Here is an 18,629-nt window from a genome sequence, read left to right as displayed (position 1 = left end):
TCTAGCTGCGGGTCCAGGTCAGACATTATGTGAAGGCCTATGTGAGGCGACCCCGAATCCCGAGTTTCGGCTCGATAGGTCCTTCGGTGCCCGAGTAAAACCCTAATTGGTGCTGAAAATCCACTTTTTCCATGCCTTGCTATGGGGTCCTTGAATGAGCTATCGGACCGAAACGTTGGGGTCCGTCTCTATGGCCCGAGCCGGTTTCAATGCACCTAGTCTTGTGTCTCTGAGACTTTTCTAAATGTCGCCATTTTCGTAATGGTCAAAATGAATTGAAGTCATTGCAAATGTACGAGGCTATTTCTCGGTCCGAGAACCTTCTAGAGCCACCTAACTCACCACGCACTATCGACCCGAGGTCTAGAACAGGTTTCTAAAGTTTCGGAACTCTAGGTCTGACGGTTCTTTTTAGCTCGAACAAAGCTAACTATTGGAGGCACTGTCTGTCTCTACAACCCCCAATACGTCCCTCCTTCCAAGTTGTGTGTCTGTGTGATTTAGTTTTCCTTTGAAATTTTATGGGAAAAATGACTGATTTACAGTTCATGGGGGTTGCCTAATCACACATATGAAGTTTTGGACAGATCTGACTTTTTTAACCCCTCGAAACAGCCCCTGAGACACCAATTAAGGCACTTCCGGTTGTCACAGGAAGCTATAAGTCAACACATATCCTCACTGGGCTATGCTTTTACAGAATCCTGAGTTTTAAGTCCTTACGTTAAGAATTGACTGATTTACACAGGGTTGAATGCACTATGTCTATCAAACTGCAGGCAGGTAATGGAAAAACACTTTTAGGGTGATTTTAACCACTTCCGGTTGGTCCAGGAAGCTTAGAATCAACACAGGTAGACCTCATACTGGCCTGATGGACTGTTACCAAAGACAGGTTCATACGGCATTCATAACCCATATAGACTTCAGGTTGAATTTAGGGGTAAAGGCAATGTATTCCTATGGGGAGAGAAATCAATGCAAACTTTTTGAAGTAAACACCATCTTTTAACTATTAAGGGTTAATGCCACACTGTCAACGTTAGGCTTGCACGGATCGGAAGGACCTTAGGAACATACCTGAGGTCGAATTGTGCTTCTCACCCTAACGGTTCTCTCACTGTCACCCAAAAGCAAATGACGTTGTGGGGCAGGCTTCATTTTGGGCCTACTTTTCTAATGGTCGCTGCGCTCAGACCGAGCGAGCTACGGTCAAGCGGGATATCTCGTTGAACTCGGCACGGCCTAGAGATTATTATGTTTATGCCATTGCCTGCTCTCTGTGTCTTTGAGAACCACACTTTTTCACTCCATCCTTGCTGTGTGTGCGTGTGAGAGATTTTCTTTGACATCTGTTGGGAGAAATGACTGATTTACAGTTCACGAGGGTTACCTAGTCACACATATGAAGTTTTGAAAAGATCTGACCTTTTTAACCCATGGAAACTGCCACTGTGACACCATTAAAGGCACTTCCGGTTGGCACAGGAAGCTATAAATAAACTCATATCATGATTGGGGTATGCCTTTACAGAATCCTGAGTTTTAAGTCTTTACGTTAAGAACTGAGTTATTTACGGAGGGTTTAGTGAGTGTGTGTTATTTCAGAAAATCATAGAAAATCACAGAAATCTCGCAGAGCTCCGCAGCACACTTTAAAAAGATTCGTAAGAACAACCTGCAACTGGATCTGTAACCGTTGAAAAAAAAAACACCTATCCGTGAACATCACCAAGGTGTCGTTGTACGATTTCTCTTAAATGACGATAGATAAATGGCTGGTTCTTTTTTATTGACACCGGAGGCTCCTTGACTTTGACGTGAAGTGGAAAAATAATTTCTCTATTTTCATTTTGGACCTTTAATCCCAGATAAATGGCCATAACTCAAAAACCGTTGAGGCCTAGACGCCATCTTGTTCGGGGCCAACTGCCCATTATGCCGCCCCTACGCTCACCGAGTTTCGGCTTCTAAATATTTTCAGTTTTCGAGATAAGGCCCCGTCGTGAATCGTGATGTTTTGTAGCAATAGCCATATGATTGCTTATGCCCTCTTGTGGGAATTTCCGGGACATGGGAAAAATGACATAAATCTTATTATTTTTGTAAAACGGAAACCGAATGTCCGACAACGTTCATTTGATGACTTCCTGGTAGGTCCGGCCCTGCCGCTCGGCCCGACGCCGTCCGCGAATTTTACAAACGATTTCGGACGTCTAGTAAGGGACCGTACATTTGCAATATGGACTTTCTCACTAACCATACAGGTACTGCCGAATTCTTCCCTTAAGGTATGCAAGTGCTGGCACATCAACAAACAAGTCCACCAACAGCATAGCCTGACAAGACTGGACCCTCTTGGTTGCTTCTTGTGGAAATTCCAAACGGCTGGGGAATTCTTCCCTTAAGGTATGTAAACAATGACAAGAAGCTGTCATGTAACAATGACAAGAAACTCTCATGTAACACTGATGTCACAATGTCAGATGAAAAAGAAAGACATTACTTACTTTCAGAGAGCAGCGTATCACACACTCTAACCAACTGAGCTAACCGGCCGCTGGCTACAGAGCACAATTGTTGAGATGCACCGAGCCTCTGCAAGTGCTGGAGCGCAAACTAACAAGTCCACCAACAGCATAGCCTGACAAGACTGGACACTCTTGGTTGCTCCTTGTGGCAATTCCAAACAGCTGGGGAATTTGATCAATTTGTATTGTGTTTGCTTAGCATGCTATAGGTAGTGGGATCGATGCCCGCATTCCCCAAAAACACATTTTTTGTGGATCCAAGAAAGCTGCAGTTCACACTTCATGCAGCCTTGTCTTATGACAACCTACTGTCATGTAGCAATGACAAGCAACTTTAATGTAACACTGATGTCAAAATGTCAGATGAAAAAGCAAGACATTACTTACTTTCAGAGGAGCAGCGTAGCACACACCATTGAGGCCCACAAACAAAGCTGTGGAAAGGTTCCTTGAAGCCAGAGCATAAAGAAAGAACAAATAAAGATGCCGAAACCCAGGATCGAACCAGGGACCTTTAGATCTTCAGTCTAACGCTCTCCCAACTGAGCTATTCCGGCAATTCACTCAACATAATTCTGTGGCACCCTTGACAATTCACATGCATGTGACTCGTAATTTTGACACTCAAAATGTACATAATAGCCAGTATGGGGATCGAACCCATGACCTTGGCGTTATTAGCACCACACTCTAACCAACTGAGCTAACCGGCCATTTGCTATTTTGCTCAATTGTTGAAATGCACTGAGCCTCTGCAAGTGCTGGCACATCAACAAACAAGTCCACCAACAGCATAGCCTGACAAGACTGGACCCTCTTGGTTGCTTCTTGTGGAAATTCCAAACGGCTGGGGAATTAGCTCAAATGCTTTGCACGCGTGAGGTAGTGGGATCGATGCCCACATTCTCCAAAAGCACATTGTTTTATGGATCCAAGAAAACTCCAGTTCACACTTCATGCAGCCTTGTCTTACGACAACCTACTGTCATGTAAACAATGACAAGAAACTGTCATGTAACAATGACAAGAAACTCTCATGTAACACTGATGTCACAATGTCAGATGAAAAAGAAAGACATTACTTACTTTCAGAGAGCAGCGTATCACACACTCTAACCAACTGAGCTAACCGGCCGCTGGCTACAGAGCACAATTGTTGAGATGCACCGAGCCTCTGCAAGTGCTGGAGCGCAAACTAACAAGTCCACCAACAGCATAGCCTGACAAGACTGGACACTCTTGGTTGCTCCTTGTGGCAATTCCAAACAGCTGGGGAATTTGATCAATTGGTATTGTGTTTGCTTAGCATGCTATAGGTAGTGGGATCGATGCCCGCATTCCCCAAAAACACATTTTTTGTGGATCCAAGAAAGCTGCAGTTCACACTTCATGCAGCCTTGTCTTATGAAACCTACTGTCATGTAGCAATGACAAGCAACTTTAATGTAACACTGATGTCAAAATGTCAGATGAAAAAGCAAGACATTACTTACTTTCAGAGGAGCAGCGTAGCACACACCATTGAGGCCCACAAACAAAGCTGTGGAAAGGTTCCTTGAAGCCAGAGCATAAAGAAAGAACAAATAAAGATGCCGAAAACCCGGGATCGAACCAGGGACCTTTAGATCTTCAGTCTAACGCTCTCCCAACTGAGCTATTCCGGCAATTCACTCAACATAATTCTGTGGCACCCTTGACAATTCACATGCATGTGACTCGTAATTTTGACACTCAAAATGTACATAATAGCCAGTATGGGGATCGAACCCATGACCTTGGCGTTATTAGCACCACACTCTAACCAACTGAGCTAACCAGCCATTTGCTATTTTGCTCAATTGTTGAAATGCACTGAGCCTCTGCAAGTGCTGGCACATCAACAAACAAGTCCACCAACAGCATAGCCTGACAAGACTGGACCCTCTTGGTTGCTTCTTGTGGAAATTCCAAACGGCTGGGGAATTAGCTCAAATGCTTTGCACGCGTGAGGTAGTGGGATCGATGCCCACATTCTCCAAAAGCACATTGTTTTATGGATCCAAGAAAACTCCAGTTCACACTTCATGCAGCCTTGTCTTACGACAACCTACTGTCATGTAAACAATGACAAGAAACTGTCATGTAACAATGACAAGAAACTCTCATGTAACACTGATGTCACAATGTCAGATGAAAAAGAAAGACATTACTTACTTTCAGAGAGCAGCGTATCACACACTCTAACCAACTGAGCTAACCGGCCGCTGGCTACAGAGCACAATTGTTGAGATGCACCGAGCCTCTGCAAGTGCTGGAGCGCAAACTAACAAGTCCACCAACAGCATAGCCTGACAAGACTGGACACTCTTGGTTGCTCCTTGTGGCAATTCCAAACAGCTGGGGAATTTGATCAATTGGTATTGTGTTTGCTTAGCATGCTATAGGTAGTGGGATCGATGCCCGCATTCCCCAAAAACACATTTTTTGTGGATCCAAGAAAGCTGCAGTTCACACTTCATGCAGCCTTGTCTTATGAAAACCTACTGTCATGTAGCAATGACAAGCAACTTTAATGTAACACTGATGTCAAAATGTCAGATGAAAAAGCAAGACATTACTTACTTTCAGAGGAGCAGCGTAGCACACACCATTGAGGCCCACAAACAAAGCTGTGGAAAGGTTCCTTGAAGCCAGAGCATAAAGAAAGAACAAATAAAGATGCCGAAACCCGGGATCGAACCAGGGACCTTTAGATCTTCAGTCTAACGCTCTCCCAACTGAGCTATTCCGGCAATTCACTCAACATAATTCTGTGGCACCCTTGACAATTCACATGCATGTGACTCGTAATTTTGACACTCAAAATGTACATAATAGCCAGTATGGGGATCGAACCCATGACCTTGGCGTTATTAGCACCACACTCTAACCAACTGAGCTAACAGCCATTTGCTATTTTGCTCAATTGTTGAAATGCACTGAGCCTCTGCAAGTGCTGGCACATCAACAAACAAGTCCACCAACAGCATAGCCTGACAAGACTGGACCCTCTTGGTTGCTTCTTGTGGAAATTCCAAACGGCTGGGGAATTAGCTCAAATGCTTTGCACGCGTGAGGTAGTGGGATCGATGCCCACATTCTCCAAAAGCACATTGTTTTATGGATCCAAGAAAACTCCAGTTCACACTTCATGCAGCCTTGTCTTACGACAACCTACTGTCATGTAAACAATGACAAGAAACTGTCATGTAACAATGACAAGAAACTCTCATGTAACACTGATGTCACAATGTCAGATGAAAAAGAAAGACATTACTTACTTTCAGAGAGCAGCGTATCACACACTCTAACCAACTGAGCTAACCGGCCGCTGGCTACAGAGCACAATTGTTGAGATGCACCGAGCCTCTGCAAGTGCTGGAGCGCAAACTAACAAGTCCACCAACAGCATAGCCTGACAAGACTGGACACTCTTGGTTGCTCCTTGTGGCAATTCCAAACAGCTGGGGAATTTGATCAATTGGTATTGTGTTTGCTTAGCATGCTATAGGTAGTGGGATCGATGCCCGCATTCCCCAAAAACACATTTTTTTGTGGATCCAAGAAAGCTGCAGTTCACACTTCATGCAGCCTTGTCTTATGACAACCTACTGTCATGTAGCAATGACAAGCAACTTTAATGTAACACTGATGTCAAAATGTCAGATGAAAAAGCAAGACATTACTTACTTTCAGAGGAGCAGCGTAGCACACACCATTGAGGCCCACAAACAAAGCTGTGGAAAGGTTCCTTGAAGCCAGAGCATAAAGAAAGAACAAATAAAGATGCCGAAACCCGGGATCGAACCAGGGACCTTTAGATCTTCAGTCTAACGCTCTCCCAACTGAGCTATTCCGGCAATTCACTCAACAAAATTCTGTGGCACCCTTGACAATTCACATGCATGTGACTCGTAATTTTGACACTCAAAATGTACATAATAGCCAGTATGGGGATCGAACCCATGACCTTGGCGTTATTAGCACCACACTCTAACCAACTGAGCTAACCGGCCATTTGCTATTTTGCTCAATTGTTGAAATGCACTGAGCCTCTGCAAGTGCTGGCACATCAACAAACAAGTCCACCAACAGCATAGCCTGACAAGACTGGACCCTCTTGGTTGCTTCTTGTGGAAATTCCAAACGGCTGGGGAATTAGCTCAAATGCTTTGCACGCGTGAGGTAGTGGGATCGATGCCCACATTCTCCAAAAGCACATTGTTTTATGGATCCAAGAAAACTCCAGTTCACACTTCATGCAGCCTTGTCTTACGACAACCTACTGTCATGTAAACAATGACAAGAAACTGTCATGTAACAATGACAAGAAACTCTCATGTAACACTGATGTCACAATGTCAGATGAAAAAGAAAGACATTACTTACTTTCAGAGAGCAGCGTATCACACACTCTAACCAACTGAGCTAACCGGCCGCTGGCTACAGAGCACAATTGTTGAGATGCACCGAGCCTCTGCAAGTGCTGGAGCGCAAACTAACAAGTCCACCAACAGCATAGCCTGACAAGACTGGACACTCTTGGTTGCTCCTTGTGGCAATTCCAAACAGCTGGGGAATTTGATCAATTGGTATTGTGTTTGCTTAGCATGCTATAGGTAGTGGGATCGATGCCCGCATTCCCCAAAAACACATTTTTTTGTGGATCCAAGAAAGCTGCAGTTCACACTTCATGCAGCCTTGTCTTATGACAACCTACTGTCATGTAGCAATGACAAGCAACTTTAATGTAACACTGATGTCAAAATGTCAGATGAAAAAGCAAGACATTACTTACTTTCAGAGGAGCAGCGTAGCACACACCATTGAGGCCCACAAACAAAGCTGTGGAAAGATTCCTTGAAGCCAGAGCATAAAGAAAGAACAAATAAAGATGCCGAAACCCGGGACCTTTAGATCTTCAGTCTAACGCTCTCCCAACTGAGCTATTCCGGCAATTCACTCAACATAATTCTGTGGCACCCTTGACAATTCACATGCATGTGACTCGTAATTTTGACACTCAAAATGTACATAATAGCCAGTATGGGGATCGAACCCATGACCTTGGCGTTATTAGCACCACACTCTAACCAACTGAGCTAACCGGCCATTTGCTATTTTGCTCAATTGTTGAAATGCACTGAGCCTCTGCAAGTGCTGGCACATCAACAAACAAGTCCACCAACAGCATAGCCTGACAAGACTGGACCCTCTTGGTTGCTTCTTGTGGAAATTCCAAACGGCTGGGGAATTAGCTCAAATGCTTTGCACGCGTGAGGTAGTGGGATCGATGCCCACATTCTCCAAAAGCACATTGTTTTATGGATCCAAGAAAACTCCAGTTCACACTTCATGCAGCCTTGTCTTACGACAACCTACTGTCATGTAAACAATGACAAGAAACTGTCATGTAACAATGACAAGAAACTCTCATGTAACACTGATGTCACAATGTCAGATGAAAAAGAAAGACATTACTTACTTTCAGAGAGCAGCGTATCACACACTCTAACCAACTGAGCTAACCGGCCTGGCTACAGAGCACAATTGTTGAGATGCACCGAGCCTCTGCAAGTGCTGGAGCGCAAACTAACAAGTCCACCAACAGCATAGCCTGACAAGACTGGACACTCTTGGTTGCTCCTTGTGGCAATTCCAAACAGCTGGGGAATTTGATCAATTGGTATTGTGTTTGCTTAGCATGCTATAGGTAGTGGGATCGATGCCCGCATTCCCCAAAAACACATTTTTTTGTGGATCCAAGAAAGCTGCAGTTCACACTTCATGCAGCCTTGTCTTATGAAAACCTACTGTCATGTAGCAATGACAAGCAACTTTAATGTAACACTGATGTCAAAATGTCAGATGAAAAAGCAAGACATTACTTACTTTCAGAGGAGCAGCGTAGCACACACCATTGAGGCCCACAAACAAAGCTGTGGAAAGGTTCCTTGAAGCCAGAGCATAAAGAAAGAACAAATAAAGATGCCGAAACCCGGGATCGAACCAGGGACCTTTAGATCTTCAGTCTAACGCTCTCCCAACTGAGCTATTCCGTCAATTCACTCAACAAATTCTGTGGCACCCTTGACAATTCACATGCATGTGACTCATAATTTTGACACTCAAAATGTACATAATAGCCAGTATGGGGATCGAACCCATGACCTTGGCGTTATTAGCACCACACTCTAACCAACTGAGCTAACCGGCCATTTGCTATTTTGCTCAATTGTTGAAATGCACTGAGCCTCTGCAAGTGCTGGCACATCAACAAACAAGTCCACCAACAGCATAGCCTGACAAGACTGGACCCTCTTGGTTGCTTCTTGTGGAAATTCCAAACGGCTGGGGAATTAGCTCAAATGCTTTGCACGCGTGAGGTAGTGGGATCGATGCCCACATTCTCCAAAAGCACATTGTTTTATGGATCCAAGAAAACTCCAGTTCACACTTCATGCAGCCTTGTCTTACGACAACCTACTGTCATGTAAACAATGACAAGAAACTGTCATGTAACAATGACAAGAAGAACTCTCATGTAACACTGATGTCACAATGTCAGATGAAAAAGAAAGACATTACTTACTTTCAGAGAGCAGCGTATCACACACTCTAACCAACTGAGCTAACCGGCCGCTGGCTACAGAGCACAATTGTTGAGATGCACCGAGCCTCTGCAAGTGCTGGAGCGCAAACTAACAAGTCCACCAACAGCATAGCCTGACAAGACTGGACACTCTTGGTTGCTCCTTGTGGCAATTCCAAACAGCTGGGGAATTTGATCAATTGGTATTGTGTTTGCTTAGCATGCTATAGGTAGTGGGATCGATGCCCGCATTCCCCAAAAACACATTTTTTGTGGATCCAAGAAAGCTGCAGTTCACACTTCATGCAGCCTTGTCTTATGACAACCTACTGTCATGTAGCAATGACAAGCAACTTTAATGTAACACTGATGTCAAAATGTCAGATGAAAAAGCAAGACATTACTTACTTTCAGAGGAGCAGCGTAGCACACACCATTGAGGCCCACAAACAAAGCTGTGGAAAGGTTCCTTGAAGCCAGAGCATAAAGAAAGAACAAATAAAGATGCCGAAACCCGGGATCGAACCAGGGACCTTTAGATCTTCAGTCTAACGCTCTCCCAACTGAGCTATTCCGGCAATTCACTCAACATAATTCTGTGGCACCCTTGACAATTCACATGCATGTGACTCGTAATTTTGACACTCAAAATGTACATAATAGCCAGTATGGGGATCGAACCCATGACCTTGGCGTTATTAGCACCACACTCTAACCAACTGAGCTAACCGGCCATTTGCTATTTTGCTCAATTGTTGAAATGCACTGAGCCTCTGCAAGTGCTGGCACATCAACAAACAAGTCCACCAACAGCATAGCCTGACAAGACTGGACCCTCTTGGTTGCTTCTTGTGGAAATTCCAAACGGCTGGGGAATTAGCTCAAATGCTTTGCACGCGTGAGGTAGTGGGATCGATGCCCACATTCTCCAAAAGCACATTGTTTTATGGATCCAAGAAAACTCCAGTTCACACTTCATGCAGCCTTGTCTTACGACAACCTACTGTCATGTAAACAATGACAAGAAACTGTCATGTAACAATGACAAGAAACTCTCATGTAACACTGATGTCACAATGTCAGATGAAAAAGAAAGACATTACTTACTTTCAGAGAGCAGCGTATCACACACTCTAACCAACTGAGCTAACCGGCCGCTGGCTACAGAGCACAATTGTTGAGATGCACCGAGCCTCTGCAAGTGCTGGAGCGCAAACTAACAAGTCCACCAACAGCATAGCCTGACAAGACTGGACACTCTTGGTTGCTCCTTGTGGCAATTCCAAACAGCTGGGGAATTTGATCAATTGGTATTGTGTTTGCTTAGCATGCTATAGGTAGTGGGATCGATGCCCGCATTCCCCAAAAACACATTTTTTTGTGGATCCAAGAAAGCTGCAGTTCACACTTCATGCAGCCTTGTCTTATGACAACCTACTGTCATGTAGCAATGACAAGCAACTTTAATGTAACACTGATGTCAAAATGTCAGATGAAAAAGCAAGACATTACTTACTTTCAGAGGAGCAGCGTAGCACACACCATTGAGGCCCACAAACAAAGCTGTGGAAAGATTCCTTGAAGCCAGAGCATAAAGAAAGAACAAATAAAGATGCCGAAACCCGGGATCGAACCAGGGACCTTTAGATCTTCAGTCTAACGCTCTCCCAACTGAGCTATTCCGGCAATTCACTCAACAAAATTCTGTGGCACCCTTGACAATTCACATGCATGTGACTCGTAATTTTGACACTCAAAATGTACATAATAGCCAGTATGGGGATCGAACCCATGACCTTGGCGTTATTAGCACCACACTCTAACCAACTGAGCTAACCGGCCATTTGCTATTTTGCTCAATTGTTGAAATGCACTGAGCCTCTGCAAGTGCTGGCACATCAACAAACAAGTCCACCAACAGCATAGCCTGACAAGACTGGACCCTCTTGGTTGCTTCTTGTGGAAATTCCAAACGGCTGGGGAATTAGCTCAAATGCTTTGCACGCGTGAGGTAGTGGGATCGATGCCCACATTCTCCAAAAGCACATTGTTTTATGGATCCAAGAAAACTCCAGTTCACACTTCATGCAGCCTTGTCTTACGACAACCTACTGTCATGTAAACAATGACAAGAAACTGTCATGTAACAATGACAAGAAACTCTCATGTAACACTGATGTCACAATGTCAGATGAAAAAGAAAGACATTACTTACTTTCAGAGAGCAGCGTATCACACACTCTAACCAACTGAGCTAACCGGCCGCTGGCTACAGAGCACAATTGTTGAGATGCACCGAGCCTCTGCAAGTGCTGGAGCGCAAACTAACAAGTCCACCAACAGCATAGCCTGACAAGACTGGACACTCTTGGTTGCTCCTTGTGGCAATTCCAAACAGCTGGGGAATTTGATCAATTGGTATTGTGTTTGCTTAGCATGCTATAGGTAGTGGGATCGATGCCCGCATTCCCCAAAAACACATTTTTTTGTGGATCCAAGAAAGCTGCAGTTCACACTTCATGCAGCCTTGTCTTATGAAAACCTACTGTCATGTAGCAATGACAAGCAACTTTAATGTAACACTGATGTCAAAATGTCAGATGAAAAAGCAAGACATTACTTACTTTCAGAGGAGCAGCGTAGCACACACCATTGAGGCCCACAAACAAAGCTGTGGAAAGGTTCCTTGAAGCCAGAGCATAAAGAAAGAACAAATAAAGATGCCGAAACCCAGGATCGAACCAGGGACCTTTAGATCTTCAGTCTAACGCTCTCCCAACTGAGCTATTCCGGCAATTCACTCAACATAATTCTGTGGCACCCTTGACAATTCACATGCATGTGACTCGTAATTTTGACACTCAAAATGTACATAATAGCCAGTATGGGGATCGAACCCATGACCTTGGCGTTATTAGCACCACACTCTAACCAACTGAGCTAACAGCCATTTGCTATTTTGCTCAATTGTTGAAATGCACTGAGCCTCTGCAAGTGCTGGCACATCAACAAACAAGTCCACCAACAGCATAGCCTGACAAGACTGGACCCTCTTGGTTGCTTCTTGTGGAAATTCCAAACGGCTGGGGAATTAGCTCAAATGCTTTGCACGCGTGAGGTAGTGGGATCGATGCCCACATTCTCCAAAAGCACATTGTTTTATGGATCCAAGAAAACTCCAGTTCACACTTCATGCAGCCTTGTCTTACGACAACCTACTGTCATGTAAACAATGACAAGAAACTGTCATGTAACAATGACAAGAAACTCTCATGTAACACTGATGTCACAATGTCAGATGAAAAAGAAAGACATTACTTACTTTCAGAGAGCAGCGTATCACACACTCTAACCAACTGAGCTAACCGGCCGCTGGCTACAGAGCACAATTGTTGAGATGCACCGAGCCTCTGCAAGTGCTGGAGCGCAAACTAACAAGTCCACCAACAGCATAGCCTGACAAGACTGGACACTCTTGGTTGCTCCTTGTGGCAATTCCAAACAGCTGGGGAATTTGATCAATTGGTATTGTGTTTGCTTAGCATGCTATAGGTAGTGGGATCGATGCCCGCATTCCCCAAAAACACATTTTTTGTGGATCCAAGAAAGCTGCAGTTCACACTTCATGCAGCCTTGTCTTATGACAACCTACTGTCATGTAGCAATGACAAGCAACTTTAATGTAACACTGATGTCAAAATGTCAGATGAAAAAGCAAGACATTACTTACTTTCAGAGGAGCAGCGTAGCACACACCATTGAGGCCCACAAACAAAGCTGTGGAAAGGTTCCTTGAAGCCAGAGCATAAAGAAAGAACAAATAAAGATGCCGAAACCCGGGATCGAACCAGGGACCTTTAGATCTTCAGTCTAACGCTCTCCCAACTGAGCTATTCCGGCAATTCACTCAACATAATTCTGTGGCACCCTTGACAATTCACATGCATGTGACTCGTAATTTTGACACTCAAAATGTACATAATAGCCAGTATGGGGATCGAACCCATGACCTTGGCGTTATTAGCACCACACTCTAACCAACTGAGCTAACCGGCCATTTGCTATTTTGCTCAATTGTTGAAATGCACTGAGCCTCTGCAAGTGCTGGCACATCAACAAACAAGTCCACCAACAGCATAGCCTGACAAGACTGGACCCTCTTGGTTGCTTCTTGTGGAAATTCCAAACGGCTGGGGAATTAGCTCAAATGCTTTGCACGCGTGAGGTAGTGGGATCGATGCCCACATTCTCCAAAAGCACATTGTTTTATGGATCCAAGAAAACTCCAGTTCACACTTCATGCAGCCTTGTCTTACGACAACCTACTGTCATGTAAACAATGACAAGAAACTGTCATGTAACAATGACAAGAAACTCTCATGTAACACTGATGTCACAATGTCAGATGAAAAAGAAAGACATTACTTACTTTCAGAGAGCAGCGTATCACACACTCTAACCAACTGAGCTAACCGGCCGCTGGCTACAGAGCACAATTGTTGAGATGCACCGAGCCTCTGCAAGTGCTGGAGCGCAAACTAACAAGTCCACCAACAGCATAGCCTGACAAGACTGGACACTCTTGGTTGCTCCTTGTGGCAATTCCAAACAGCTGGGGAATTTGATCAATTGGTATTGTGTTTGCTTAGCATGCTATAGGTAGTGGGATCGATGCCCGCATTCCCCAAAAACACATTTTTTGTGGATCCAAGAAAGCTGCAGTTCACACTTCATGCAGCCTTGTCTTATGAAAACCTACTGTCATGTAGCAATGACAAGCAACTTTAATGTAACACTGATGTCAAAATGTCAGATGAAAAAGCAAGACATTACTTACTTTCAGAGGAGCAGCGTAGCACACACCATTGAGGCCCACAAACAAAGCTGTGGAAAGGTTCCTTGAAGCCAGAGCATAAAGAAAGAACAAATAAAGATGCCGAAACCCAGGATCGAACCAGGGACCTTTAGATCTTCAGTCTAACGCTCTCCCAACTGAGCTATTCCGGCAATTCACTCAACATAATTCTGTGGCACCCTTGACAATTCACATGCATGTGACTCGTAATTTTGACACTCAAAATGTACATAATAGCCAGTATGGGGATCGAACCCATGACCTTGGCGTTATTAGCACCACACTCTAACCAACTGAGCTAACCGGCCATTTGCTATTTTGCTCAATTGTTGAAATGCACTGAGCCTCTGCAAGTGCTGGCACATCAACAAACAAGTCCACCAACAGCATAGCCTGACAAGACTGGACCCTCTTGGTTGCTTCTTGCGGAAATTCCAAACGGCTGGGGAATTAGCTCAAATGGTTTGCACGCGTGAGGTAGTGGGATCGATGCCCACATTCTCCAAAAGCACATTGTTTTATGGATCCAAGAAAACTCCAGTTCACACTTCATGCAGCCTTGTCTTATGACAACCTACTGTCATGTAGCAATGTAAGGGAATACCCCCCTGTATTGGACAAAAATGAATGGCAAGTCATTGGCATCGGACAAACCATATACACATTGGCCAATACCACCCAATTCGGCGTTGATTCATCCAAAGTGTATTGCAAATGCCATATGGCAATTGCCAGTTGTAACACTTTAAAAATTCAACAGGGGGCAAATGCGCTCCACCGGGGTTTTTCATATTGGATATGTAACCCAAATTAATGTCCAAAAGTAAAATTTTGAAAAAATGAAATTTTTTCAAAAACTTATCACCCCTTAAAAAGTGCTTTCTGGACCGTTTTTCGAAATTCTTTCGATTTTTTGTCAATTACACATGTGTAAGAACTGTATGAATATACTTTTGTCCAATTTTATTATCATAATTTTTTTTTTTTTTATATGCGCATAAGGAATATGTTTTGTCCAATTCCAATATGATTTCATAGGAAGTCAAAAGTCAAAAGTCAAAAATGTCAAAATTTTGTAAAAACTTCACACACCCATAAAAGTGCTTTCTGGACCGTTTTTCGAAATTCTTTCGATTTTTTGTCAATTACACATGTGTAAGAACTGTATGAATATACTTTTGTCCAATTTTATTATCATAATTTTTTTTTTTTTTACATGCGCATAAGGAATATGTTTTGTCCAATTCCAATATGATTTCATAGGAAGTCAAAAGTCAAAAGTCAAAAATGTCAAAATTTTGTAAAAACTTCACACACCCTTAAAAAGTGCTTTCTGGACCGTTTTTTAAAATTCTTTCAATTTTTTTGTCAATTACACATGTGTAAGAACTGTATGAATATACTTTTGTCCAATTTTATTATCATATTTTTTATATATTTTTTTTTAAATTGTGCATAAGGATTTTTTTGTGGGCCAAATGACGTAAGAAATTTGACATGCTCAAAATCCTGCAGAAATGCAAAATTGACTGGCCTGATGAACTCGGGATGGCCGGGCAGTGATAGTTGTTCCTTTCCATCACTCGTTGTGTTGACTTCATCATGTCCATTTTGTGATGTTTTTCACTATTTTGCAAGTGATGCATTTTATGTTTCAATGTGCATTTACCATAAAATTTGACCTTGCTCAAAAATGCAAAATTGACTGGTCTGATGAACACAGGATGGCACAGTGATAGTTGTACATTTCCATCACTCGTTGTGTTGATTTCATCATCTCCGTTAGGTGTGTTGTTTCACTATAGAATCATATTGTAAGTGCACGTGCATTTAATATGTTTCAATGTGCCCATATGAAATTTGACCTTGCTCAAAAATGCAAAATTGACTGGTCTGATGAACACAGGATGGCCGAGCAGTGAGAGTTGTACCTTTCCATCACTCGTTGTGTTGATTTCATCATGTCCATTTGTTTATGTTTTCTCACTTTTGCAAAGTCACTGTGCATTTGCAATATGGTTCAATGGGCAGGTACCATCACGAATTTGTCATGCTATAAAAATCCTGCAGGAATGTGAAATTGACTGGCCTGATGAACACAGGATGGCCTGGCAGTGATAGTTGTTCCTTTCCATCACTCGTTGTGTTGATTTCATCATGTCCATTAGGTGATGTTTTTCACTATAGAATCATATTGCAAATGCACGTGCATTGTTGTGCAACTGGTAACCCAAAAATAAAAATATGGTTGTAAATGCATTTACCGGGACGCTATTGTCCATGCCCGCTATGGGATACCCTACATACGGCCCTCTATCTATGGAGTCCGTCCTGAGTGCTTTATGGACTGTTTAAAATATTCTGATGGATACGCATGTTGTGCAACTGGTGATTGAAAATAGGCACCTGGTAAAAATATTTGTAAATGCTGGTCTGAATTAATGAATGGAACACAGGATGGCCGAGCAGTGATAGTTGTACATTTCCATCACTCGTTGTGTTGATTTCATCATGTCCATTAGGTGATGTTTTTTCACTGAATCATATTGCAAGTGCACGCGCATTTGCAATATGTTTCAATGTGCATTTACCATATGAAATTTGACATGCTCAAAAATGCAAAATTGACTGGTCTGATGGAACACAGGATGGCCGAGCAGTGATAGTTGTACATTTCCATCACTCCCTGTGTTGATTTCATCATGTCCATTAGGTGATGTTTTTCACTATAGAATCATATTGCAAATGCACGTGCATTTGTGCAATATGGTTCCCAAAAATAAAAATATGGTTTAAATGCATTTGACATGCTCAAAAATGAAAATTGCTGGTCTGATGGGAACACAGGATGGCCGAGCAGTGATAGTTGTACATTTCCATCACTCGTTGTGTTGATTTCATCATGTCCATTAGGTGATGTTTTTCACTATAGAATCATATTGCAAGTGCAGCGCATTTGCAATATGTTTCAATGTGCATTTACCATATGAAATTTGACATGCTCAAAATGCAAAATTGACTGGTCTGATGGACACAGGATGGCCGGGCAGTGATAGTTGTACATTTCCATCACCGTTGTGTTGATTTCTCATGTCCATTAGGTGATGTTTTTCACTATAGAATCATATTGCAAATGCACGTGCATTGTTAGGCAACTGGTAACCCAAAAAATAAAAATATGGTTGTAAATGCATTTACCGGTCATTCTGATTTAACTCGCTATGGGAACACAGGATGGCCGAAAGCAGTGATAGTTGTACATTTCCATCACTCGTTGTGTTGATTTCATCATGTCCATTAGGTGATGTTTTTACACTATAGAATCATATTGCAAGTGCGCGCGCATTTGCAATATGTTTCAATGTGCATTTACCATATGAAATTTGACATGCTCAAAAATGCAAAATTGACTGGTCTGATGGACACAGGATGGCCGAGCAGTGATAGTTGTACATTTCCATCACTTGTCGTTGTGTTGATTTCATCATGTCCATTAGGTGATGTTTTTTCACTATAGAATCATATTGCAAATGCACGTGCATTGTTGTTTCAATGGTAACCCAAAAATAAAAATATTGAAATGCATTTAAAATGCTGAAAATTGACTGGTCTGATGGGAACACAGGATGGCTGGGCAGTGATAGTTGTACATTTCATCACTCTGTTGTGTTGATTTCATCATGTCCATTAGGTGATGTTTTACTTATAGAATCATATTGCAAGTCACGCGCATTTGCAATATGTTTCAATGTGCATTTACCATATGAAATTTGACATGCTAAAAATGCAAAATTGACTGGTCTGATGGACACAGGATGGCCGAGCAGTGATAGTTGTACATTTCCATCACTGTTGTGTTGATTTCATCATGTCCATTAGGTGATGTTTTTTCACTATAGAATCATATTGCAAATGCACGTGCATTGTTGTGCAACTGGTAACCCAAAAATAAAAATATGGTTGTAAATGCATTTACCGGTCATTCTGATATTAATGCTCGCTATGGGAACACAGGATGGCCGGGCAGTGATAGTTGTACATTTCATCACTCGTTGTGTTGATTTCATCATGTCCATTAGGTGATGTTTTTTACACTATAGAATCATATTGCAAGTGCGCGCATTTGCAATATGTTTCAATGTGCATTTACCATATGAAATTTGACATGCTCAAAAATGCAAAATTGACTGGTCTGATGGACACAGGATGGCCGAGCAGTGATAGTTGTACATTTCCATCACTCGTTGTGTTGATTTCATCATGTCCATTAGGTGATGTTTTTCACTATAGAATCATATTGCAAATGCACGCGCATTTGCATTGTTTCAATGTGCAACCAAAAATAAAATATGGTGAAATGCATTTAAATGCTGAAAATGCTGGTCTGATGGAACACAGGATGGCCGGGCAGTGATAGTTGTACATTTCCATCACTCGTTGTGTTGATTTCATCATGTCCATTAGGTGATGTTTTTTTACACTATAGAATCATATTGCAAGTGCACGTGCATTTGCAATATGTTTCAATGTGCATTTACCATATGAAATTTGACATGCTCAAAAATGCATGCAAAATTGACTGGTCTGATGGACACAGGATGGCCGAGCAGTGATAGTTGTACATTTCCATCAC

The 18,629-nt window shown here is 42.6% G+C and overlaps 19 non-coding genes across 19 annotated transcripts; all 19 read right to left on the bottom strand.

Moving 5' to 3' along the window:
* Positions 1-3,015: 3,015 nt before the first annotated feature.
* Positions 3,016-3,088, bottom strand: trnaf-gaa (transfer RNA phenylalanine (anticodon GAA)). Its single transcript has one exon. It is a non-coding gene; the product is annotated as a tRNA-Phe (tRNA).
* Positions 3,089-3,170: 82 nt separating this feature from the next.
* trnai-aau (transfer RNA isoleucine (anticodon AAU)) lies at positions 3,171-3,244 on the bottom strand. The gene has a single exon. It is a non-coding gene; the product is annotated as a tRNA-Ile (tRNA).
* Positions 3,245-4,121: 877 nt separating this feature from the next.
* trnaf-gaa (transfer RNA phenylalanine (anticodon GAA)) lies at positions 4,122-4,195 on the bottom strand. Its single transcript has one exon. It is a non-coding gene; the product is annotated as a tRNA-Phe (tRNA).
* An 82-nt stretch (positions 4,196-4,277) lies between these two features.
* On the bottom strand, positions 4,278-4,351 carry trnai-aau (transfer RNA isoleucine (anticodon AAU)). Its single transcript has one exon. It is a non-coding gene; the product is annotated as a tRNA-Ile (tRNA).
* An 878-nt stretch (positions 4,352-5,229) lies between these two features.
* On the bottom strand, positions 5,230-5,302 carry trnaf-gaa (transfer RNA phenylalanine (anticodon GAA)). The gene has a single exon. It is a non-coding gene; the product is annotated as a tRNA-Phe (tRNA).
* A 1,034-nt stretch (positions 5,303-6,336) lies between these two features.
* trnaf-gaa (transfer RNA phenylalanine (anticodon GAA)) lies at positions 6,337-6,409 on the bottom strand. The gene has a single exon. It is a non-coding gene; the product is annotated as a tRNA-Phe (tRNA).
* An 82-nt stretch (positions 6,410-6,491) lies between these two features.
* On the bottom strand, positions 6,492-6,565 carry trnai-aau (transfer RNA isoleucine (anticodon AAU)). The gene has a single exon. It is a non-coding gene; the product is annotated as a tRNA-Ile (tRNA).
* A 1,022-nt stretch (positions 6,566-7,587) lies between these two features.
* Positions 7,588-7,661, bottom strand: trnai-aau (transfer RNA isoleucine (anticodon AAU)). Its single transcript has one exon. It is a non-coding gene; the product is annotated as a tRNA-Ile (tRNA).
* Positions 7,662-8,538: 877 nt separating this feature from the next.
* Positions 8,539-8,611, bottom strand: trnaf-gaa (transfer RNA phenylalanine (anticodon GAA)). Its single transcript has one exon. It is a non-coding gene; the product is annotated as a tRNA-Phe (tRNA).
* An 81-nt stretch (positions 8,612-8,692) lies between these two features.
* trnai-aau (transfer RNA isoleucine (anticodon AAU)) lies at positions 8,693-8,766 on the bottom strand. The gene has a single exon. It is a non-coding gene; the product is annotated as a tRNA-Ile (tRNA).
* Positions 8,767-9,646: 880 nt separating this feature from the next.
* On the bottom strand, positions 9,647-9,719 carry trnaf-gaa (transfer RNA phenylalanine (anticodon GAA)). The gene has a single exon. It is a non-coding gene; the product is annotated as a tRNA-Phe (tRNA).
* An 82-nt stretch (positions 9,720-9,801) lies between these two features.
* trnai-aau (transfer RNA isoleucine (anticodon AAU)) lies at positions 9,802-9,875 on the bottom strand. The gene has a single exon. It is a non-coding gene; the product is annotated as a tRNA-Ile (tRNA).
* Positions 9,876-10,754: 879 nt separating this feature from the next.
* On the bottom strand, positions 10,755-10,827 carry trnaf-gaa (transfer RNA phenylalanine (anticodon GAA)). The gene has a single exon. It is a non-coding gene; the product is annotated as a tRNA-Phe (tRNA).
* An 82-nt stretch (positions 10,828-10,909) lies between these two features.
* On the bottom strand, positions 10,910-10,983 carry trnai-aau (transfer RNA isoleucine (anticodon AAU)). Its single transcript has one exon. It is a non-coding gene; the product is annotated as a tRNA-Ile (tRNA).
* Positions 10,984-11,862: 879 nt separating this feature from the next.
* On the bottom strand, positions 11,863-11,935 carry trnaf-gaa (transfer RNA phenylalanine (anticodon GAA)). The gene has a single exon. It is a non-coding gene; the product is annotated as a tRNA-Phe (tRNA).
* A 1,033-nt stretch (positions 11,936-12,968) lies between these two features.
* On the bottom strand, positions 12,969-13,041 carry trnaf-gaa (transfer RNA phenylalanine (anticodon GAA)). Its single transcript has one exon. It is a non-coding gene; the product is annotated as a tRNA-Phe (tRNA).
* An 82-nt stretch (positions 13,042-13,123) lies between these two features.
* Positions 13,124-13,197, bottom strand: trnai-aau (transfer RNA isoleucine (anticodon AAU)). Its single transcript has one exon. It is a non-coding gene; the product is annotated as a tRNA-Ile (tRNA).
* Positions 13,198-14,075: 878 nt separating this feature from the next.
* Positions 14,076-14,148, bottom strand: trnaf-gaa (transfer RNA phenylalanine (anticodon GAA)). The gene has a single exon. It is a non-coding gene; the product is annotated as a tRNA-Phe (tRNA).
* Positions 14,149-14,230: 82 nt separating this feature from the next.
* Positions 14,231-14,304, bottom strand: trnai-aau (transfer RNA isoleucine (anticodon AAU)). Its single transcript has one exon. It is a non-coding gene; the product is annotated as a tRNA-Ile (tRNA).
* Between the last annotated feature and the right edge of the window lie 4,325 nt (positions 14,305-18,629).

This window comes from Oncorhynchus keta, unplaced genomic scaffold, assembly GCF_023373465.1.
Source record: "Oncorhynchus keta strain PuntledgeMale-10-30-2019 unplaced genomic scaffold, Oket_V2 Un_contig_19957_pilon_pilon, whole genome shotgun sequence".
Taxonomy (NCBI): domain Eukaryota; kingdom Metazoa; phylum Chordata; class Actinopteri; order Salmoniformes; family Salmonidae; genus Oncorhynchus; species Oncorhynchus keta.
Note: the sequence above shows the minus strand (reverse complement) of the source record. Positions and strands in the feature narration are given on the sequence as shown.